This window comes from Protopterus annectens, chromosome 2.part0 (genome assembly GCF_019279795.1).
Source record: "Protopterus annectens isolate FY-2018-M chromosome 2.part0, PAN1.0, whole genome shotgun sequence".
Lineage (NCBI taxonomy): Eukaryota > Metazoa > Chordata > Ceratodontiformes > Protopteridae > Protopterus > Protopterus annectens.
This window is the reverse complement of record NC_056728.1, coordinates 399,931,914-399,957,542: the sequence shown is the minus strand read 5'-3', so window position 1 is coordinate 399,957,542 and position 25,629 is coordinate 399,931,914. Positions and strand designations below refer to the sequence as shown.

Here is a 25,629-nt window from a genome sequence, read left to right as displayed (position 1 = left end):
GGCAAAGGTGGGTGGACCCAGTGAATGAGGACCGGGGTTGGTTGCCACTGGCAGTCAGCTTTGGGAGGGGGGGATGCAAAAAAAAAAGATGAACCAGGCAAATGAACATGTAAAATAAACTCTGCAGTGCTACAAGCTCCACATTATTATCAGGGATACTACTGCTGGAGTATGTGGCCCTGACAGACAGTTCTTGCAATGCTGCAAATCCAAAGCATCTCCTGTGGATTGGATGCTTTGTAATGGAACTAGCAACATTTCTCACAGTAGATGGAAATGCCAGGAAAGGGTCTACAGGAAAAAAGAAGACGGATGCCATCATCCAACTATCAAAGTGCAGTAGCACTAATTCCAGAAGTACAGAATTGTGTTACTACTCAGTAATATTACTTAAGCTCTGTGGAAAGATGTACAGCATCATGTCATCAACATGAATTGGAAAATAAAATTGTCCACAAGGAATGTCTATGTAGGACAAAGATCTTTCTGCACAATTGTTGTGACAAGCGAACAAGAGTGACTTTAAGTGTACCCATTATAAGGGTGAAGTAAATGAAGTGGCTGCAGGCAGCACCTAAATAAGGAAAAAAGCAACTAATATTATATATAAGAAACCCAAACATACTTGGTGGTGCTTTCCCAAGAGGCAATGAAGCTGGAAAAATCTGGCAACAGTATTTCAGAATCTGTACAATTAGGACCACACCAGGGAATGCAAATCTAAAGTTCTACATTTTGCTGATTTTTTTTTTCAAACTGATCATGTGCATGCATGTTAATTGCAGTGATGGTGCTGCGGTAGCGTTGTCGCTTCACAGTAAGACGTTGTCCTGTTCGATTCTCAGCTAGAGCGTCTTCTGTGTGGAGACATGCGTGAATGGGTGTACCTTCGTTGAAGGTTGTGCGTCAGGGCTGGCAACTCGGCACGTAAAAATCTATTCCGCTGTGGCAACCCCTAACTGGGAAAAGCCGAAAGACACAATAACATCTGCATGCATGTTAACACACACAGTTCTTTCTGCAGCAGCTTTGGCATCACAATCGTACATGATTAGAGAAAATTGTGCATTAGGAATTCACAAGGAAAAGATTCCAAGCAATCATCATGTCTGATGGAGAAGGAATACCTTGTGGCAGAAGTATTTTACAACATGTTAAGGTGGTACATTATATCCCAGATTTTGAATATACCAAGGGAGTGACTCATCATGGGGGGAAGAGGCCATATATTATGCATCCTTGGATTTGTATTGTAAAGCAGAAATAATGAAGCAATGTACATTTGAATTTTTGTCTAAAAAGTTAAATATAGCTTGTCTTTTTCAGGACAGAGGGAGTAGAAATGAAATTAGAACTGGGATGCTTGTAGCCTTCATAAATTTACATACATCAGAAATGGATGCAAGGGAGAACTGCCTCCTTTCACATCTATCTCCTCTCGTGCACACTGCAGTGTGTTTAGGATAAACCATTTTTTTTCATCTTACCTTTAAACATTTATTGTAAGACCACCAGTTATTGGAGAGCCCAAATTCTGCCTCTCAGTAGTCATCTTGGGATTAGTGCTTCTGTTTTCTCCTGGTGAGAGAAGGAGTGCAGTTACATTATTTCATGGAGACTGCTGATCACCAGAAAGCTTAACAACTGCTTTATAGGTGACAGCTTGGAATCTGTGCTGATATTCTCATCCTGGTGAAAGCAGGAGTGCATTGATTCATGACTCTTTCTGGCTGGTGAGTGAGTGTCTGTGATTAACGTACCTGATTGGTTCCGTTGCTACTTGAGGCATCTGCCAGAAAAGGCTAGAAGCCTGCAGTCCCTTGCATCATCTGGGACAAGACTGTGGATCACTAAACAGGCCGTGGCTTGCTTCTCTTCTTGGGATTGGTGCTAACATTTTGTTTCTGGTGAGAGAAGAAGCAAAGGAGTATTGTATCCCAACAGAGTGAAGCTGTGCTGAGACCAGCATTACAAGTTGCCAGGCAGTAGCCATTCATGCGACTCCCCTCTTTTCATCATTCTTGACAAGCTAATTCTTTATTTTTCAGTAAGTACTGCGTTATTTTCTTTCTAACTTTACAATATCTGCCTAAATACTTCATCCTTAAATTTTCAGGGTCTGCATATTAGTTTCCCCTCAAGTGTTTGGCAGTGCTCTGTACAGACTCAGACACCCTGAGTGGCATTTTTCCTGCTCAGGGAATATATAAGGAAACAGCTCCAGTACTTAGTAATAACGACCATCCCTCCTGGCATGTCTAAAAGTCAGTTCCCTGTGCTTTCTTCTATTAACCTGGTGAACTTGGGCATTCTGAGGCAGTGTAGCAACTGCCTCGTACACAGACATCCCTCTCCTCGTACCTCCCAACACTCAGACTTTTGAGAGATGCACTTATATATCCAAATTGGAAGCCATGCACTCTCAAGCCAAGACCAGAATAGCTGGTCAAGAGGAGAAGGTCAAAACCTGCACCACACTACATCCAACACATAGCCTCCAGATCACCCACCATCACAGCTCTCACATAAAAACACAAACCACACACCCACCTTCACAGAGGCTCTCAAAAGAAATCTACCCAAACAGCAGAGACCTCCAAGGCAGAAACACACTTGACCACCACAACATAGCACAAACCACAAGACACAGCTCACCTACACAGTGTGTCCCTCAACATAAGCCCTTAAGGCAAAACAGCTTGCCCAATAGGTGACTCGAGAGTGATGCACACTGATGTCCCACTCACTACGTTGAATAAGGAGAAAGTAACAGTCAGCTGTCTATCAGGTGCCAGAATCCAACACATAACACATGCACTCAGGTCACTCCACAACAAGTAAAAGTATGAGTCTGTCACTGTCCATGTGGGTGTTAATGACCTGAGACCTCCCTGGACTACATGAAAAGAGATATGGAGGAGCTGTCAGATTATGTGGCCCAGGCAGGTATGACCATAGCCCTGAGCAGCATCCTACCATCGCCCAGAATGATACCGCATTACAAGCAGAAAATGACTGACTTCAACAATTGGCTAAGTTTCTGGTGTCATTCTAAGGGGATCCAGTATCTGTCTGCTTGGGATGACATGACAGACAGACTTTGATGCTTTGCCAGAGATGGCCTGCATCTGTCACCCCCTGGGTTTCCGGGTACTGGCCAAGGCTCTTGCCACACCTATAGTGCCTTTTTTAGGTGATGTTCCAAGGACCACATTACCACCGTAATAGCTATAAATAAATGCAATCTGAGGGTCATGCTGCTCAAAGCTAGAAGTCTAAATCTCAAGATGCACTTGCTCGAAGCACTCCTCAAAATGGAGAACATCAACATTTGTGCTGTAACGGAGACCTGGTTTAAAGCAGCAGAAAGCACCCCTGCGCTACCAAGCTATAACTCATTCCACACCTTTCAGCCCAAGAACATGGACCGAAGCCCCAAAGGTGGTGGTGTCTTTTTATTCATATAGGATATGCACATCTCCAAACTAATAGCCCAGCATAACGCATCTGAGATACTTCAGGTACAGCTAACACTGGGTAAGACGGCGAGTCAGGTAGTAGCCTGCAATAGGTTCCCAACCATGTCCCAAGACTCTCACTCCATGTTCCTAATCAACTTGGAAACTATTAGGGTCCAACTAACACTCTCATACTAGGTGACTTCAACTACCCCTCCATCAACTGGGAAAACTAGTCATGCATCAATACACTGGCACAACGCTACCTGGAATTCATCAATTCCAATGCCCTGGACTAGCTCATTGTTACCCCCACTAGAGGAAGCAACACTCTTGACCTGGTTATTGCTAACATGGACAACCGTTGCTTTACAGCAATAGTCAATTCCTCCCTGGTTAGATCCGAACACAAACTAATTACCATGGAAATCCACATCTCACCCACACCCCCACGCAAAGGTAACCACCATGAAAAACTTCTCCAAAGCTGACTTTGGGCTCCTAATAACAGAGGTGGCTAACTTCACGGCACCTATGTCAATGGAAAATAGATGCATGACTGCCGAATCATACACCAATACACTGTACGAACATGTACCATACCCAACAGAACCAAGATGCTCTCCTCCAAAAAAAGGAAGCCAATCTGGTGGTCCCCTGCCATTAATAAACTCTACAACAGAAGGAAGAAACTGTTGCAGAAAAAGGTGAAGCCCCAAGACTGGAAAAACTCCCTTATTAGACAACAAAAACAAAAAGTTGAGATCCCTCATCAAAACCTCTAAAGCCAGCTATAAAGACAAAATTGTGGCAGACACTAAAAACAACCACAAAGCCTTCTATAGTTATATCAAGAATCTCTACGGCAATACCCAGGTTTGCTATTGAGTTAATGCACAATGGTAACTCCTATACTGAGCCAACAGATATTGCCAACATACTGGCAGACAGATTCAGTGCTAACTTTACCCCTCTCTTCCCCTCTAAAGGACCAATCAGAATACTGGAGAAATGCCAGGCACCCAGCATTACTACATCACAAGTTAAAGCTTCATTGTCCAATGCCAAGAATACAGCTTCCATGGGACCTGACAATATCCCTGGATGTGTTCTACATGAACTACAAAGTGAACTTGCAACACATCTGAGTGCCCTGTTCAATCACAGCCTCACCTCAGGCTTTGTCCCTACAAAATGGCGCACTACTACAGTCATCCCTCTCCATAAAGGGGAAGCGACTACAGACCTTGGGAATTATCAGCCCATTAGGCTGACAAGTCTGATATGTAAGGCTATGCAGCGCATCACCATGGACCTAATTAACAATGATATAGGGAATCTCCAAACTCTAGATCCCATGAAATTTGGTTTTGTGAAAGTTACATCAAGACTGGTCAACCTGGTTGACTTTGAGTCAGTCACCAGAGCTGTGGATGAGGGCAAGGCAGTTCATACAGCCTACCTCGATCTGGCCAAGGCCTTTGATACCATTCCCCATTTAGGAATTATTGATAAACTCGTCAAATTAGGCATCCACCCCTATATCACTAGGTGGGTTGCAAACTGGCTCACAGATAGAACCCACAGTGTGAAAGTAGTGGACTCCAAGTCAGACTGCTGGCCCATCACGAGTGCAGTCCGACAGGGATCAGTCCTGGGTCCTCTCCTGTTTGGCATCTACTTCTCAGAAGCCCAGGCCAATATGGAGGGAATCTGGCTGGCCAAGTTCGCAGACGACTGCAAGCAGAGAGCCATCATTAACTCCCCAAGCGATGTAGACATCCTACAGAAAGGCCTCACTGAGACCAATGACTGGTGTCGAAATCATGGCCTTATGCTTAATGCCAAAAAATGCATCATCATCCCCTTTGGGAAAAACTCAGTTACCACTAATTACCACATTAATGGGTGCCCACTGAACATTAAAGGTATTATAAGAGATCTGGGGTCACAGGTTGACAGCAACCTCTCCTTCGACCACCACATTGCCACTGTGGACAGAAATTCCTTCTATATGGCACATCTCATTACTAAGGGTTTTGCATCCAGAAAGAAAGAGGTCATAATCGCTCTCTACTCTTCCCTCATTAGGTCAATCACCAAGTATAATGCCCCATTTGGCATGTAACTAACTAGACACATGCAACAGCTGGAGAGGCCACAAAAGTACCTCACGAAGAGGATCCTAGGCCTTAAACATGTCCTACATGGACAGACTCAAAAAACTCCAGCTATTCTGTCTCAAATCGTCTACTAAGAGGCGATCTCTTGCTTGACTTACAAAGCCATGTCTGACCCAGCTCTGTTAGAAATGCTGCATCTAAAGAAATCCCAGTCTCTCCATACCATACGCTCCAGAGACCTCAACCTCATTACCACAATCAACAGAACATGCTGGAGGGACAGGTTCATAATCCAGAGACTGCCCATGCTCTGGAATAGACTTCCCATATATGTCAAGCAGAGCACCTCACTGGCCCTCTTCAAGAGAAGTCTTGATGAGTGGATGGGAAACAGGAAGTTAATGCCAGGGATCATTCCAGTGGCACTACTGGACAGAGGCACTGGGAACTATGTCGGGCGGCACGATGCCAGGGCACTTCTATGGGCTAGGCTTGTAAAGGCTCCAGGGCCATTAGCCTAGTACACACCTATGAACATATGAAGAAAACAACATTAGAAATGTACTGCTATTAAATGATTATTTGGGGAAGTCAGGAATAAATGACCCAGAACCAGTACTCTTTCTCATGTTCAGAACTTCCTCAAAACAGAAGTCCCCATAAAGAGGGTTACTTGATGGGGGGGGGGGGGGGGGGTTGTTGCTTAGATACCCGTCATTTTCTAATGGCAGAATTTCAATTTTCTCCTTGAATCTAGGTCAATGCTCACTGCCATCAGGGAATGCAAAGGGCGGGGACTGAAAGCTGAGGGACAGTTAGCAGTTGTATAAAAAGCACACAACATACAGTCCACTGCAAGTAAAAAAAAATCTGTCACTGTGAAAGCCTGCACCATGACTGGTATTAAGGTACTGTGTTTATCAATTTCTCTACTTACACAGTACAGTTTTTGCGGGTCTATTACCTGAACGAAAACCTGACTGAGCAAATCTCAGCTGAGCCCCACATAAAGAGCGAAAACCATTAATTTCGAACCTGTGAAACTTAACAAGTAAAACAGGTAAACTCTAACGAACTGTTTTATGCAGGGGGGCAAGCCCCCCACACCCCCACACTTAAATATACCAACTCCAAAATCGCACTACATTGAAGTAAAGGGACGAATTCCCTACGGTGATCTCCATTCATTCTTGTGATATTAGCGGTTTTCGCTCTTTATGTATCATTCAACTGGGTTTCGCTCAGTCGGGTTTTCGTTCTGCTGATATAGACCCGTTTTTGCTAGTATACATTATCAGTTAACCTCTGCCATACTGAACACAGATTCTCAAAAGTCCATTATGGTTAAAATAGTGGGATCCCTGAACTCTCATCTCCTCAAACCAAGCCAACAAGCATCAAATCATTGCTTGGGAGAAAATTACATGAAAAGGGAATGCCAATCAATATCCAAATCGATTGTTAGTAAAATTAATCCACCACTACTATCAGTCGTAGTAACATGCTCTCAAGAAAAGCACCAGAGGCTGTTTAAATTTCATCCAGGATTTGCTGATTACACTGTGCCTCTAGAAGATGATGTCGGCAAACTCTAGCAAGCAGTACAAGTGGCTGGCAAGAAAGCAAAGGCTGCCACTGGAAAAGAAGACTTCAAACAGATGCCAAGCCTCCATGGGTTATGTATGGAATTCTGAACTTTCCCACCTGTTGGCTCATGGTGGATGCGCTTGAACTGATGATACCCATTTGATCCTCTTTTTGTCTACGCATCTCCTGATTTCTTTTCTGCAAGGCAAGTAATGAAATAATTCCACAGTAAAAGACCACCGACCAACAAAGTATACTGAAAACTGTCTTTAATAGACGTGACAAAGATGAAGAAACGAACAGCAATCTAAATAAAATTGAGCGCTTTCGCCTGGTTAATACCAGGCTTTATCAAGATGCATTTTAAGAAAACCCAATGCTTTATATAGTCATTTGCTGATCACCTGACCTATAATTAATTGGAACAGCAGATTTAATCAATTACGTTCTTAAAGGTATCTTGAAGTAAAAAGCTTGTACTGAAACCTGCGTGTACGACCAATATTTGTAACATACAATATATTAAAATACATATAACTCAAAGTAATTTGTGTTCATGTACTAATAGGGTATTATTGTTAAAATATTATTAAAAAACCTTAAAATTCATACTCAGAATAAAACGTCTTAAATATTCCTGTGAAAAACTAACTCCACGTTCACACATACCATAAAGTGCAAGTGCAGAATAAATACAGCTTATAACAATTATAAATTATTAATAATTACATATGCAATAAATGTAATGCAGTAAACTGTAATATTGTGCAAATATGCATATATAAGAACATTATTGCTATAATCTAGCCCTTCTAATTTTTAGTACACTACTAATGCTAATATTATCATTGAGCCCTGGGGGCCTTGTGACATTTAACTTCAATTGCCACAACAGTTCTTTATATTCCAGTGATGTTTCCCAGTTGCCCCCTCTTGGGTTCTGTATTGCTCGTTCTAAAACCATAAATTTCAACTGCATGTTTGGACATTTTAAGGAGTGCTTATAGAAGGCATTAGCTTCTTTCTCTTTTCCAACATCATACAAATGCTCATAAATTCTTTTCCTCAAAGACCTCTCAGTTTTACCAATGTAAAAACTGAGACATTGGGTACATATTCCGAGGTAAACCACTCCTTTAGTCCCACAGTTGTAATGTCCTGTTGATTTAACTTTAAAATTCCTTGAAGCAATATGCAAGCTGTTGTCATTAATTATATATGAACATTGCTTGCATGCCCCACATTTGTATGTACCTAATCTAGGGTTAGATTGTGTGTGACTCATGTGAAGCTGCCGTTCAAATAATCCCTTAAGGTTAACATTTCTCCTGTTCACAAATTTGGGTTTGTCAGATACTAGCTCATTAATGTCTTCCTGTAATGTTAAAACTGGCCAGTACCTTGACACTATTTTTTCAACTTGTAGTGAGTCCTTACTAAAAGTTTGTATAAATACATTATGTGTCTCGAATTGGGCCTCTTGTTGTACATAACTGTCCTTCTCTGCACCTAAACCCAGTACAGGAACATATTTGTTTCTTCTATTGGTTGTAACCTCTTCTGCTAAATTATTAACCAGGTGCATAGGGTAACCTCTTTCTAAAAATACATTTTTGAAAAAATACATTTCTTCAGTAAATAGTTGTTTTGTACTGTACATCCTGGATGCCCTAATAAACTGGCCTTTTAGTATACTTTTTTTCTGATGAAAAGGATGCCCACTATCAAAGTGAAGGTAGGAGTTAGAGAAGGTACTTTTTCTATGAATTTTAGATTGAAAAGTACCAGTATGTTGATTTTTAAACAGAGAAACATCCAAATAATTCAAGACATCCTCGCTAACATTATGTGTGAACGTTAAAAAATGCGTGGAAGAATTAATATAGAACATGAAATCCATAAAATTATTAAGGTTTCCCTGGACGGCTCAATACCGGAGGCTCAGGTAGGAAGATTTTTGCCTTTTTTCTGTTTTAGATCAGGGACTAGGTTACAGTAAATACTGTTGTCAAAATTTGTTATGCAGATCAGGGACAAAAGGAATTACTGTGTATTTGGTCAAAGATCAGGGTAACAGAATAAGATAGGCAGTTATTCTAGATAAACTGTGAAAGGAACTGAAAATTTGCTACCACGTGATAAGAAGGGTTACGTAACATTTTCTTTTAATATGGGAAATCAGTGCACTAAAACATCGCGAGATCCACGCCTAACCGAAGAAGCAAAATATATGCAATCACAACGTTCTGATAATGTTAGGTATTATACGAAGTGGGTTAACAAATATGAATTTGATGGTAAATTAGATAAAACTTCACTGGTTAAACTCCTTAAGCAACTTAAATCCGACGCAGAAGGTCAGGCAAAAAACCAACGCCAATTAGGCATTCCTCAGGCACACAGGTGGATTGAGGAAGCAAACTGTAGGGAACAGAAGACTAAAAATTCAAAAGCATTATTTTTAGACAAAGAAGATAATAACATAGTAATAGCAACGGCTCCTCCTCCCCTGCCCCCTCCGTTGCCTTTTTCAGGATATGAAGCGAGTGGACAGGCTGGTCTGCCTCCGCGTTATCCTGAGGTCTCAGTGAGACCACAACCATTTGTTAGAGATACTATTGAAACTAGGTCCCGAGCACGTAAAATACATGGGGACGCAGAATCGTATCAAATAGAGAGAAACCTACAGGATGAGAATGAGGAAGAAATGTGTCCGCTTATAGAGGTCCCAAATCCTCAGGCAGGGCAGGACCCAACTCTCTTAGTATACAGACCATGGACACTGCAGGATATCCGGAAAGCTACTGAGGGAATTCCCCATCCTAAAGTTAATTTTACGAAATTTTTAGAAGATTTGCAAGGCATGAGGTTGAGTTACCACTTGAATGGGGAAGAAGTAGAAAAAGTAGTAAGACAAATTATAGGTCCAGATTGGCACATGATTTGTGGCACCTGGAATCCTCGTAATGCAGAGCTTAAACCACTCCCACATAGTGACGCAGAACTAGACAATAGAGTGAAAGGTCTTACAGACCGAATCTCTGAGAAATGGAAGCCTAGAGCAGACTGGACTTGCATTAACCAATGCATACAACAGGAAAATGAGACGGTAGATGGGTACTATGCTAGATTATTGGAGTGTTTTAATAACCATAGCGGTATGACAGTTCCTGAAAATCAAGTGAATGATTCCCCGTATAAACAACAATTGAAAAATGCATTTTTAAAAGGTTGCATTGCACCTATCAGTAGCTTCATTACGAAGCATATGATAGACCATCGAACAGGTAGGCTACAAGCCTTACTTGAATATGCTAGACATGCTGAAAGACATTTTAATAGCAAGAAGAAGAAGAAGGTGCAAGTCTTCACTGCTGAAGACGGAGCTGAAGTATTTGTGTTACAGTCAGGCAAAAAGGGAAAGAAAAATGCCCAGGGAAATAAACAGTCTGACAAATGGTCAGAAGATTTTGAGGAAAGGAAAAAGAGAGGTGAATGCTTAAGAAGGGACATCTAGCGAGGGACTGTAAACAGAATAAAAAGGTAATCACAGAAGACAAGGGAGATGACGACTGACTATATGATAGTGAAGATACATCATGCAGAAGTCAGAAATCATCAGGAGAAGTTAATAAACAGAGGACAAATGTAAATGTGATAGAAGGAATAGAGGAAGTACAAGTAGATATGGAGGATGAAGAAAGTGAAATTCTGGATTTAGCATTATTGAGCCTAGAGCTCTACTTAGCAGATACGAAACCGGAAGTTACACGTCTGGTGGAGGGAAGGGAAGTTAAATTCCTGTGTGACTCAGGAGCATCACGGACCCTGATACACCCCTCCAAGTTACCAGAACATCCTGAATCACCTGATTATATATTAGTGAAAGCTGCGAGTGGACAGCTATACCGGGAACCACTTTCCCATGATATAGCAATAACTGACCCTGTTTCAGGTATGACTCAAAGAAGTAAAATTGTTGTTTCTGCAAAATGTCCAGTGAAAAATGAAACCAGGGGCAAGAAACCAGCCAGAAATAATCCACAAGAAATAGCGTAGTGAAAACTTTAATTTCCGCTTTCGTCCAGAGACTTCTTCAGAATACAAAGTAGTAAAAACACAAGCATTAAATACCTTACCAAACAATTACTTAATTAAACAATTGATCAATTAATTAAAATAATAATTACTAAACAGCCCCTCTTGTCACTTAAAAAAAGAGGAAGTAGAAATATTTTTATCAATATTTAACTTAGTACTCTTTAAAAAACACAATGTTAATAGCTTCATTCAAGCCGGGAGCTTTGTCTGCCCTCAATTTGATTTGCCAGAGGGTCTCCCTTTGCTCAACAAAGTTTTTAAAATCCCCACCCCTAAGGTCTGATTTAACTACTTCAATGACCGTAAATAACATTTTTTTTAAATTGTTACAAACAAGGGAGTGTTTAAATAAGACGTTAGTTTCATCATGAGTTTTGATACTGTATACATGCTCCCGAATCCGGGTCTTAAGACACCTGGTCGTCATCCCTACATAGAATGCAGGGCAAGTGCTACATAAACTAACATAAACAACACCCCTAGTAGAACAAGTGACGTATAAATACTATCAATACTCTTCAAATATTTTTAAAGTATGAACTAAAGGGGGATTGTAGCTTGAAGGTTTAATAAGTGCTTTGTTTAAAACTTGGTGGGAAGACATGGTGTTGAGTTTGTTGAAGGTCAAATTCCATATTTTATTATACTACAGGTTTGTAGATGATTTAATTTTTATCATCGAGGGAAACCATGACAAGGTGGATGAATTTCTCATGGAAATTAACAATTCAGGTTGTTTCTTAAAGTTCACCTTGGGATGTTCAGGCTTGGTAATCAATTTTTTAGATGTTTCCTTTTGGTGGGATTTTACTGAAAACAAATTCAACAGTAAGATATACCGTAAGGAGACCTTCACCAACAGTTATGTTCACTTTTCAAGTGCCCACCCTAGACATACTATCAGAAACATTCCCAAGGGGCAGTTCATCAGAGCGTGTAGGATGACATCTAATGGTAAAGATCTTGCAGATGAATTTGAGTTTATCAAATACATGTTTTACAATAGGGGGTATCCCTTGCAATTATTAAACAATATTGCTAGTGAGGTCTTAGATAAACGTTCATCCCATTATCCAACACTTTTAGATCATTTTGAAACTAACAGTGCAGTTCCTTTTGGTAAAAACTCAGGAGAACTAAATTGTTTTAACAAAATGGTTTGTTCGTTAGATATGAGTATTGATAGTGGATACATCAGGAAAATATTAGAAAGGAATTGGAAGATCATTCAGGGTAACTATGATATTTCCAAGGTTTTGGGTGGCAAACCGAATTTTGTGTTTAGGAACACCTACAATATTAAGAAAGCTCTGGAAAACAATCATTTTAAACCAGATTGTAACAAGTCTTCTGTTAATGGCATGTTTACTTGCAACAACTGTAATGCATGTAGATTTATTGCTAAAGGACCATTTATTACCATTGACGGTTTTGATGAGACTTTTCAGGTGCCTGGTTACGTCACTTGTTCTACTAGGGGTGTTGTTTATGTTAGTTTATGTAGCACTTGCCCTGCATTCTATGTAGGGATGACGACCAGTCTTCATCACAGTTAGACCCAGTGGCGCGATCTTTGCCTCACTGTGTACAAGCAGTGGTTGCAGCTCCAATGGCAGTACAGGCCTCGGCCTCATTGGTATTATTCCACCCTCTCACAATGAGAGTGACTCATGCAGTCGCAATAATTTTACTGAAAGAAAAAGTAGCATATCTTTCTCCTGCTAGACATCTTTCATGTATGACTGTACTGCTGAGCCAACCTCATATGACAACTGAACGATGTACGACATTAAATCCATCAACATTACTCCCAACTCCTGCGGATGGCACACCGCACAGCTGCCTGCAGGAAATTGAACAGTTAACCTTGCCTAGACAAGATCTCACAGATATGCCCTTGGATAATGCCGAGGTGACATATTACGTGGACGGCTCATGCAGAAGGGGCCCTACAGGGAAGAATCTAGTGGGGTATGCAGTAGTTACAGACACTGAAATTTTAGAAGCCCAACCCTTACCACATAACTTGTCTGCACAAGCAGCAGAATTGATAGCTTTAACACGAGCATGTACTTTAGCAAAGACAAATGTGTAAACATATATACTGACAGTCAGTATGCTTTCTCTACAGTACATGTATTTGCGCAACAATGGAAAAATAGGGGAATGATAACATCTAGTGGAAAACCAATTAATCATGCAATTTATTTTGGAATTATTAGAATCTATCCAGTTACCTACTAAAGTAGCTATTTGCAAATGTGTAGCTCATACAAAACAACAGGATAGGATTTCAAAAGGCAATGCGAGAGCTGATGCAGCTGCAAAGCAAGCGGCCTCAGACTCAGAAACTTTACTTTTGAATGAGGAATTAGAACCCTCTGAGATTTTAGATTTAGACATGTTAAAAACAATGCAGACGCTTACTACAAAAGCAGAAAAACAAAAATGGGAAAAACAAGGCGCAATTCTTGAAAATGGACTGTACATTTCCAAAGAGAAAAAAACGATATTGCCGTCTAATTTATTTAGATATGCAGCTTTGTTGAGCCATGGGCAGTGCCATGTCTCAACAGGGGGGATGGTACAGTTAGTAAACCGAATATTCCAAACATACGGATTCACAAATTATACAAAAAACTTTTGTGCAGCTTGTCATACTTGTAACAAGCACCATGCACAAGGGGCATTTAAACCTAAACAAGGAAGTTTTCCTATACCACCGTATCCGTTCCATACTATTTGTATGGATTTCATAGAGTTGAACAAATGTGAAGGGAAAAAATATTGCCTAGTCATTGTAGATATGTTTTCTAAATGGGTAGAAGCTTTTCCAACCAAAAATCCGGATGCAGAAACAGTGGCGAAAGCCCTGATAAAAGAAATAATCCCTAGATTTGGCATACCGGAAAGGATTTATAGTGACAATGGCACACATTTTGTTAACCAGGCCATCCAGCAACTTGGAAGATTTTTCGGAATCTCCTTGAAAAATTATTGTGTCTACCACCCACAGTCAGCACGACTGGTGGAAAGGTACAATGGGGTCCTGAAGAACAAGCTTAGGAAGTTAGTTGAGGAGACCCAGAAGAGTTGGATATACTGTTTGCCTTTAGCGCTGCTGAGTATGAGAACGGTTCCAAATGTGAAGGGTTTGACTCCCTTCGAAATGGTTTTTGGAAGAGCATATTATGTGCCTCAGTGGAAAGCTCTCATGCCTGCAGAGCAAGAGGCTGACAGTTCATTATCTAGTTATATGAGGAAACTGTTAACAAATAAATCTGTTTTGCAGTTTAACTCTTTTTCAGATAAAGAACAGACCAGACCGGTACAAGCAGTTCTGGCTCCGGGAACTTGGGTGTGGTTAAAAGTGGCGAAGAGGAAGAATTGGGCGAGTCCAAAGTGGGAAGGACCGTACCAGGTACTGTTGGCAACACCTACTGCAGTCAGAGTGGCTGAGAGGACGTCCTGGGTCCATTTGACACACTGCAAACCGGTAAAGAACTTTCAACTTGATAAAAACTTTGTGACTGATATACAACAAGGGCAAAATGGCCAAGAATAAAGCGAATAGAAATGCAGATCAACCCCAGAGATGTTGCATAATCATTTTGTTGAGTATGCATTTATTGACTATAATTGTGACAATTTTCCTCTTGTTGTGGTTTTTCCTACACTCAACCACACAAGTAAAAGTGGGAAGACGTGACGAAACATCTATAGACTGGCATCCAAATTTTAACACATACCTAGCCATGAAGCGTGTATATGCAGATATGCAGAGACCATGAACATTTCAAATTGCTGGGTTTGTACAGCTATACCAACAGCATATGGAGGACTGTTAATGTCCGCTGTCCCTCTGGGGATAAATGAGACTTGGGAAATTTGCTTTTTGACACAGGGACTGAGATCATAGGACAAAATAGCTTTATTTTTACCTGTCACACAAAAGGGAATTGTATGTTTCTATAAAAATGATACTCTCCAGGTGGGCTGGAGCAATTGTAATATAACAATATCTTATCGGTGTTATATTAAAACTAGTAATGGCAATACTTTTGCAATACTAATTATAACTCATATTTGAACTCAATGAAAACAACCATGAATGAAATTCGTAAGAATCCTGTTTTATTTAAACAATTGTCAGTTATAGACCAGAAAATGTTTCATGCAGGGTTAATGCATATTAGTACTAAAGTAGTAAATTGTTATTTTATTTGTGGGAAAAAAGCATACAAATGGCTACCTGAGAATTGGTCCGGCAGTTGTTTTTTGGGTTATCTGGTTCCGGCTATAAGACATACTGCAGAATTACCTTTGGGTAAGATACGAAACGTGAGAGAAGCAGCCCGAAAACTGAAGGTCCAGTCGAGAAACCTGTAAATCCAGTAGGACGGATCGAAGCTGGCTAGAAAGACCATAATACTGTAAAGGACAAAAGCAAATTGACTCATATGGACTTGAGTGACAGTGTTATATCTTGGGCAGGAATATTCCCAGCATATGGAGCAGTCAAATCAATCTGGGAGTTGAGGAAGCTGTCGAAACTTCTCAAAGTAATGAGTAATGCAACTTTCTCTGCCCTAGAACTGGTGACTGATGAACTGAATGCAATGAGAACTGTTGTGCTAAAAAATCAAATGGCTCTTGACTTCACCCTAGTGGCGAGAGGTGGTACGTGCGCGCTTATCAAAGAAGAATGCTGTGCATTCAGTCCGGACAACAGGCATGAAATTAATAACCACCTAGAGGTAATTCAGCAGGTATCAGCCATGACTGAACCAGGCCCAAACCCACTGACGGACTTCTTCCAGAATCTATTTGGGGGGGTGGGGTTCCATCCTAATGAATATTCAGATTGCTATTTGTGTGGGTTTGCTTCTATTAGGAGCATGTGTTTGTTGTGGAATTCCCTGCATGAAAAGATTAATCAAAGACTTTATTGATGTATCTGTTACTGAAACTTTGTACTAAGATATTGAGATTGAAAAATTGATCTCAGATGAAACTTTTTCTGAAGTATAGATCAAATGACTCACCTAGCTGAAAATCCTTAGTGGAAGAGGTTAGGAGACGAAATGACATTATGCATACTTCAAAATAGAATAAAAAGTATTAATAGGAGGGAAAATGTTAGAGAAATATGTATTTGAATATATGTGAAGTGCTAGTTTTAAAAGCAAAGTAGTATGTAATGCATTTTATTCTATTAATGATATAACCAAGAGATGAATTCATGTGTAATTGCAAGAAGTTTTTGAAACTGCAGTGTGCCTTGTTGCAAGTTGGCGTCTGACACTGGCAGCTGCTAGCTCAAGCAAGTTTTAATGGTTATGCTTTTCACAAATGATTATCTGCTGGGTCAGGAAATTAAATATGTAAAATAATGAAAATCTTCTGCTCTTTCCTGCTGGGATGATTGGCCTTGTGCATGTGTTACTAGATAACACGCAGCTGTTGGGAAAGTGTTACAGGGGAACAAAGAAGTGTATTAAAAGACTGAATCTGCTATTGTATTCGAACTAGTCTGAAACCTTGAAGAAGTAACTTTACAGAAAGACATTATGTCTGACCAGGTGGTAAGCAAGGCCGTATTGTTACCAGAGGAAAACATTTTTAAATATACAGCATCAGCATTATTTTATGAATAGAATACTGTAAGCTAAAGTGATGTAGATGCCCTGTGACTGACCACGTCAGTAAGGTGGGCACAACTTGAATGAAAGAAACTATAAAAATTGTGTACTTTCTGTTTCATGTCAGACAAAATTCTGTACTTGTATGTTTTTTGCCTCCTGGTGGACACTAGTAAACTTATGAACCTGAACCTCCTGTGTATTGATCTCTTGACTTTATTTAACACTGTGAAACCGAAATATACAGATTTCAGAGCAAAGGCTGATTTATTTGCTTGTTTATTCATTCATTTGTTAAGTAGTTAACTTGGTAAGTGAGATGGTCAAAAGATCCATTTTTAGTCATGACTCATGTCAAAGGTGCATGTAAAAGCAATACATCATTTAAGACAGGTTTTTACACAAAATAATATATGGTTATACGTTTCTGAAATGTAAACTCTAATATATGTAAATATTTCACTATACTACGAAACATGAAGAACTATGAACTCTTACTTTTCTGCTGGACTGCTGTCTGATACACTGACAGCCATTTTCAGACTTCTTAATGACTTAAATCATATCAAACTTGTAAAGAATTAAAATGCGAGGCTAGTGAGATGATCAATTTCCAACCATTAATGGTGCCCTATGAAAACAGCTTTACTTACCATAGTGACCACAAGGCCTGAAAGTGAGTGAAAGGATGGGTTTCTACTGGCAGCACTGCAAACAAATTTACAATGTGGAAAATTATTTTACCTTCCAAATGCATTTAATTATTTTCTAAGCTGATAGTACTATATTCCAAAGAATAGTTTGTGTGTATCTGTACACGTGTGCACATGTGCGAATATAAAATTGGAAAGCTGGCACAAGTTTAATTTAGGCAACACATTCTGAAAGACAACACTGTGGAATTACCAACGGATCTGACCTGTTTATTCTAAGAGTAATGTTTAAGGTAGGCTTTGCCTGAACTCACTGTGGTTACCTGAATAACATGCATCAGTTACATCCTTCTTGATGTAGCAAAAATACCACTGAGAGTAGGATAAAACACTTTAAATTCTTTAACAGTCCACAAACAAACAGTATAAGTAAGCGCTTTCGCATTCAGACCTTAATACAAAGACAATTAATCAAGATGCATTTATACATTACTACAGCCAATGATACCAATTTAATTAATGAGGCAGATTCATTTTCTTAAGAATAGGTTTTAAAGAGACGGCACTGTTCAGACCTGGAGGGGCATATGCTTTAAAATCAATTATCCACCTGAGTTCCACACATTCTGTTTCATTGCTCACATCACCTTCTCTTAAATTTTCTAAGATTTTTTGTAGCACTAAGAATTTAAAACTATGGTTGTTTTCTGCTTCTAAGACATGCTTCGCCAGTGCATTAGTCAGTTTCTTATTACGTATATCATTAAGGTGTTCCAGTACCCTCTCCTTCAACATACGATTAGTTTTTCCAACATAGAAACATTCACATAATTTACATTTAACCATATATACTACGTTTCTAGTGGAACAATCTGCATAGAATATGAGTTCTATAGGCTCATTAGAAATGGGATGCATCACCATACAAACTGGCCAAATACTAGGGCAGGCTTTGCAAGCTCTACGTGCATGAGTTCCCCTGCGTTGTGATACAAGATGTTCCTTGCGTCTGTTCTGCTTGTAACAAAGTCACTGCTTCAGGTTTTTACAGTTTTTAAAACTAAACCTAGGGGTAGAGTCTATTACCATGCTTATTTTAGGGTCTATTACCACGATGGGCCAGTTTCTTTTCACTACCTCACAAACTCTACTAACGCCTATGAATAAGTCAGACACATCCTATTCTTCACCCTCATACTAGATGTTGTCCCTCTCCCGTCTTCAAGTGGAGGTTTGTTCTGAATAATATGGTCTAGTTTTTGTTCTATCCAGTTTATCAACCTCTTCCATACCCTTTTTTATTTCCTCAGCTTTATAACCCCTGTCCATAAGGTCAGATATAAGTCCATTCAAAGCTTCCCTTAGGGGTTCTGCATCTGTATGCAGTCTCTTACACCTTAGTACGTGATTCTTAACTACATTCCTAGTAGTATGACTGGGATGCATATTAGTACGATGTAGTATACTATTTTTCCTACATTCCTTCCTATATTGCTTGGTGGAGAGATTACCTAATATGTTTTTGGTAATCAACACATCTAGAAAAAGTACAGTTGTGTACACTTACCATAAATGTAGATGTTCGAATGTATTTGCTGTTGCAGTCATTACATTTGGGTAATCTGCTGGCAGGTTGCCTTCAGTCGGCCTGAATTCCAAAGTCTTGGGTCCTGCGTTGGTTGCTGTCTTCTCTTCCATGACGTCAGGTAGTCAGGGGTATAAAACATGCAGCCAGCGCCATTTTCTTTAGTTTTTCTTGCCCCCGATGTCAGGTGCCCCCAAAAAGGTAGCAAATTATATGTATATATATATACATATATATATATATATATATATATATATAGACATACACACACATGCATCAGTATAAACTTTACCTTCACCTACAAGCAAATACATCACATAGGTTGTAGAAGATACAGAAAGAAAGATCAGGATGACAGCGGGATGGTGGGAGGGTAACCTGGACTGCAACAGTGAATACACTTGAATATCTACATTTATGGTAAGTGTACACAACTGTACTATGTTCCTCGTGTTTCACTGTTGCAGTCATTACATTTGGGTAGAATCCCAAAGCTATGATTGGAAGGCTGGAGCTAAACAGCATTAGGTGCGGCTGTAAGGCCCTGCAGCACTGCAGTGGTAAAGCCTGCCCTGGACTTAAGAGTAGAGAGGCAAATGATAATGCTTTGTAAAGGTGTGAACAGAACTCTAAGTAGCAGCCTCTAGAATGTCTATGGTTGGTACTCCTCTGAGAAAGGCTGCTGAAGTAGCTGCAGCCCTGGTGGAATGAGACCTAATGCCCTTGGGCACAGGATTACCATGGTGTAAGTAGCAGAAACGGATGCAGTGTCTTATCCACTTTGAAAATGTCTGCTTTGAAATAGCCTTTCCTTCTGATCCTGCAGCATATGACACTAGTAACTCAGTTTTTCTTAGAGCTTTAGTCCTGCTCAAGAAGAATCTTAGTGGTCTGTGTACGTCCAAGGAATGCAGAATTCTCTCCCCTTTGTTCTGCGGATTTGGATAAAAAGTTGGCAAATGAATTGTTTGGTTAAGAGCCACACTGGAAACCACCTTAGGCATAAAAGTAGGATTTCTTCTCACACCCTGTCTGGGTAAAATATGATAAATGGCTCTACAGCCATGAGGGCCTGTAGCTCTGAAACTCTTTTTGCTGAAGTAATTGCTAGTAGCAGAGCTTTTCCATGATAAGAACTTTATATCAGCAGTAGCAGCTGGTTCAAATGGAGGCAGGATGAGCTTTTCCAACACATAATTGAGGTCTCATGCAGGTAATGGTGATCTTCTAGGAGGCCTTAAATTCTTGGTTCCTCTAAGATACTGCTTTAGTAAATGATGAGAAAAGATTGGTGGCTCTGTATTGTAATGAGCCAAAATGGCAGAGGCATGGATTTTGATTGATGAGAAAGATAAGCCTTTGTCAAGCATCTCAGTTAAGTATTGTAATATCTGAGGAATATGTGGTTCTGCTGTATCAGTTCCTTGTGCTTGATTCCAAGCACAGAATCTCTTCCATTTGTCAGCATAAGATTTTCTAGTACTAGGCTTTCTGGCTTCCAAAATGACATCCATCACAGCTTTACTGAGAGGTATTGTTTGTATAACTACATGATCAGCCATGCTGCCAGGTTCAGTGTCTGTAGTTGATTGTGCAGGACCCGATTGTTTTGCTGGGACAGTAGTTGAGGTCTTTGAGGTAAGGTCCAAGCTGGGTATTGACACAAGTTCCTTAGGATTGGGTACCAGTATTGGCGGGGCCAGTCTGGGGCAATTAGTATCATTTTTGGTTTCTCTTGTCTGACTTTTAGGAGGACCTTGGGGAGAAGAGGCAGAGGAGGAAAGGCGTAAACTGAGGTTTTTCCAACTGAAGGACAGGGTGTCCACTTTCCATGCTTGTCTGTGATAAGTCCTTGTGCAGAATCTTTTCAATTGATAATTTTGAGGAGAGGCAAACAGATCTATGTCTGGGCTCCCCCATTTCTGTGTTATCATGCTGAAGACTTGTGGATTTAGTTTCCACTCGTGAGGATCCATAAGGTTTCTGTTTAAATCGTCTGCCAGTGTATTTTGTTTTCCTGGCAGGAATTGAGCTTGAAGATGCATTTGGTAGGTTAAAGCTGTGTTCCAGAGTGCCATGGCTAATCTGCAAAGGCGGTATGAGTGTGTGCCTCCTTGCTTGTTTATATACCACATGACTGTGGTGTTGTCCATTTTTATCAGTAGTTGTCCTGGATGAAGTAAGTCCTTGAAGGCTGTTAGGACATTTTGAACAGCTAGCATCTCTTTCTGGTTGATATGCAGATGCATTTGTTTTGGGGTCCATATGCCCTGAATGCCATCTTCCTATCATGTGGGCCCCCCAGGCATAATCTGATGTGTCTGTTTTTAAGGTTTGGCTGGCAGGGGGGAGAGTGAAAGGCCGTCCCATGTTTTGGTGACATGCCTTTGCCCACCATAGAAACTACTGTTGTAGGCAGGGTATGAGCGGAATCATTGCTTCCAGACTGTGAGAATGTTGACTCCATAAACTTTGCAGGTACCATTGAAGTTTCCTCATATGCAGTCTTGCATATGGAATCAGTAGGATGCAGGATGCCATGAAACCCAGAGCCTGCAGAATTTGTATTGCAGAAAACTGGGTATTTGTTGCCATCAGTTTGAAGTAAGCAGTCAGTTGCCTTTGCTTGTCTGGAGTGAGGTAAGCCATCTGGGCAGTTGTATTCAAGCTTGCACCCAGGAAGGTTATCTTTTGAGAGGGTACCAGTTGTGATTTCTTTTAGTTTATTGTGTACCCTAGGCATGTTAGAAGCCTTTTCACAAATGCCAAATGTCGAAGAAGAATGTCCTTGTTCTCTGCTTGAATGAGACAGACGTCTAAGTAAGGATATATTTGTATACTTCTTTGTCTGCAAAATGCAATTACTGGTGCCAGGCACTTTGTAAAGACCCTGGGCGCAGTAGATAAGCCAAAGGGCAGTGCAGAGAATTGGTAATGCATTAAGCCAGCCTTGAATCTGAGGTATCTTCTGCACAATTGTCTTATTGGGACATGCAGGTATGCCTCTTTTAGGTCTAATGTCACCAGCCAAACATTCTTGCCCAGCATGGGCAGAAGCTGCTGCAAAGTCAGCATTTTGAATTTTGGAATGTCCAGGTATGTGTTCAAAATCGATAAATCCAGTATTGGCCGCCAGGCCTTGTCCTTTCTGGGTATCAAGAACAGTCGTGAGTAAAACCTTGTCCTTTTTCCTGTTCTGGTACTATCTGAATGGCCCTCATATCCATGAGGGACGTAACCTGTTTCTGTGCCTCTGCCCATTGATTTTTTGGCAGATCTGGCCAACCATTTGTCATTGGCAGAGTGTGGAAATGGAATCTGTATCCCTGTGATACGATGTTTAGTACACACACTTGTCCTGGGTTATTAACTGCCAATTTTGAGCAAAAAGTGATAATTTTCCCCCTATGGGTGCTGCCAAAATATAAGTGCTTGGTATAGGCAGAGGGAAGTCATTGGGATTGCTTTCTGTAGGTTTGCGCTTTATCTCCTCCAGATTTTGAGGTAGAAGCGCCCCATTGCTTTGACCTGTATGAATCTTGCGCCTGATATCTGAAACCCTTAGGGCGTCTGGATTTGCCCCTTTGAGCTCTGTCTGACACAGGAAAGGACCAATTTTTTGTAGGCCAGTGTCTACTGAATCTTGGTGGCTGCACTTGTAAAAGGTCTTTAACAGTTTGCATAGACTTAGCTTTGTCTTCCATTTTCTTTAAAACCTCTTCTGCCTTAATACCAAACAGAGAATCATGCTGTAAAGGTGCATCTAGCAGTTTAGCTTTAACATGATCAGGCAAATTTTGTTCCTTTAACCAGGCATGCCTCCTAATCACAGATCCAGTAACTGCGGCCCTGCAGGAGGCCTCTAAGGAATCAAACCCACATTGCAAAGTATGCTTTCCTACTTGTTCAGCGGCATGCAATAATTCCTGCAATTCTTTATTTTGTACACATTCTGAAAACAACATAATTTTCTGTTTCAGCAATCCCACAACATGTTGTTGGTACTTTAGCATATGAAATTGACAATTTAAGGCCCTGAATGCCAAGGTTGCAGATGTATAAACCTTTTTTCCCCATCTGTCCAGTGCCCTTGAATCTCTGTCAGAGGGGGTAGGTTTTTTTGCTGTCGAGGCCTTAACTCCCTTTGGAACCTGTGAAATAGTTTCAGGATTAGCAGCAGGGTTTCTAAATAAAAATTGATGTGAGTCAGGGACCCTGTAATATCTGTCAGGCTTACTGGGAGCCGGAGGTAAGGAGTCAGGGGTCAAGCTTGACTCCGAAAACACATCATCCACAATGTCTAGGACAGGGGGAATGGCTAAAGGCCTGTGCTGAGGGAGAAGAAGGAAATCCCTGAGCCTCTTTTTTGATTCTGAGAAGTCTTGACTCTCCCAGTGAAAATGCTCCCTCAAAGTATGCAATGTTTCTCCAAATGAATAATCCTCAGGAGGAGATGCAGATGGAGACTCCTCAGTATCAGAATCCTCATAGGGAGGAATAGATAATTCCTGATCAGAAGAGGAATCAGAAGAAATAGAAACCTGATCTGAAGATTCATAGTCGATGTCTTGCCTAGGCCTCTTATCTGGTGGGGGATGGGTATCCCTGATCAAGGTAATAAGGTCTTCAGCCATTTTGATCATCTGTTTTAGGCATAGAGGCCTGTGCACGTGGCTCATGCATCAGTTTTTTAGTTTTAGAAGTTGCTTTTGTTCTTGGTTTTGCAGCTGTCGTCAGTTTGATATACAAATGTTGAGATCTGAATACACCCACAGTAGCCGGTGCCTGCTCAGCTGCTCCAGACCCATCTGAGGGAGATACATCCATCAGTCCAATACCTTGAGTATCTTGTGGCATGCCAGACTCCACATGGGTGTCTGTAGAGGCGTGCGACTTGAAGGTAGTGGGTATCGGGGGCTGCGAAAGCGCCTCGCTGAGTACCGGCGAACCGGCGACTGGCTTAGGAGAAGCTTTGTCATTGGTTTTGGATCTTCACTGCCTTTCTCTGTCCTTTTCTTTGCGATTTTTATGTACTCCAGTAGTCGGATTGCTATCCGACGACATTTCTGGGTAGTTAAATATGTTTCCAAAATACTTTGATGCAAAAATATACCGACGCTTAATAGTGCGTTGGTTAAATCTAGCAAAAAACAGACAGCCAGGCACGTTGTGATCAGGGCCTAGGCAAGGAATACAATATAAATAGAAATCCTTATGAGGTATTTGCTTTCCACAAGTAATACAATTATTAACTTTTTCTGACATTGGTAAAAAGCAAGAAAAAAGTTTCCCCAATGGGGTACTTAGCTTTAGTGAAGACTTCGGTTCTGAAACTCAAACACAAATATTTCATAGGTTCATAGGTTGATAGTAGGCTATCTGCCCTGGGGCATTTATAAGCCTAGCCCGATTGTGTTTGGCTTACACCACCCCTTGATTTGAGTATACTGTGCCCTTTTTAAAGTTTAGTTTACTGTGTCTTTGTCTAATAGTGACACGGACGCAATCCCCGGAACAAACCTATGATCCCCCATCCACTCATCAAGATTCTTCTTGAAGAGAGTCAGTGAGGTGCTCTGCCTAACATGAATTGGAATTCTATTCCAGAGCGAAGGGAGCCTCTGGGTTATGAATCTGTCCCTCCAGCATGTTTCAGTAGTCGGCCGACTGGCACTTGCGAAATGCTTCTGCTTCAGGCACCGTGCAGCAAGAAAGACAAAAGAAAATGGCATCGGCTGCATGTTTTATACCCCTGTCAACCTGACGTCATGGAAGAGAAGACAGCAACCGACGCAGGACCCAAGACTTTGGAATTCAGGCCGACTGAGGGCAACCTGCCAGCAGATTACCCAAATGTAATGACTGCAACAGTGAAACACGAAGAACATTTTCCTTGTTTGGTCAGGGGGAAGTTTCTTTACTCACCAGTGAGAGTGGGGAGTACTGAGCTGCCTGTTTGTCCTTAGAGGAGTGGTTTAACGCAGTAACTTGTAGTTTATTGGCCATTTTGGGTCATTTCCTGTCTTTTCCAGCCCCCTGCTATAAAGCGCGCTTTGGCGGGCTTTTTCAGCTATTGAGAACTCAGCACAGCTCCTCATGGCGGCCAGCAGTGTTCCTGTAGCAGCAGAGACCAGAAAAGACTACCTTTCCAGATTTTAAGTATTTTTCCTGGCTTTTTCGACCTTTTGAAACTTTCGACCACTGTTTTTGCTTGTTTTATCGAAGTTTGCACTGTTTTTACTGTCTTTATAAGCTCAAACTGTTTACTGCACTTGCTAATTTAAGTTTTGCTTAAAAGTTAAATTACAGGCTAATACACTCAAGTGTACTAGCTGTTGATAGCAATTAGTCGAAAATTATAGCATTTATTGTGTTTTCTGCCTTTTTGTAAAAAAATCTTGAAAAAAAACAAAAAAAATATCCTTGTCTTCCATACTTTCCTAGCTAGTGTTCCAGAGACCAGATTTTGCTGATCCCTGG

At 40.8% G+C, this 25,629-nt stretch overlaps 1 protein-coding gene across 7 annotated transcripts in view; it reads right to left on the bottom strand.

Annotated features, from left to right (window-relative positions):
* The window catches only part of MFSD3 (major facilitator superfamily domain containing 3), a 1,502,303-nt gene that overhangs the window by 586,598 nt on the left and 890,076 nt on the right, over positions 1–25,629 (bottom strand). The gene's annotated exons all lie outside the window — the stretch shown is intronic.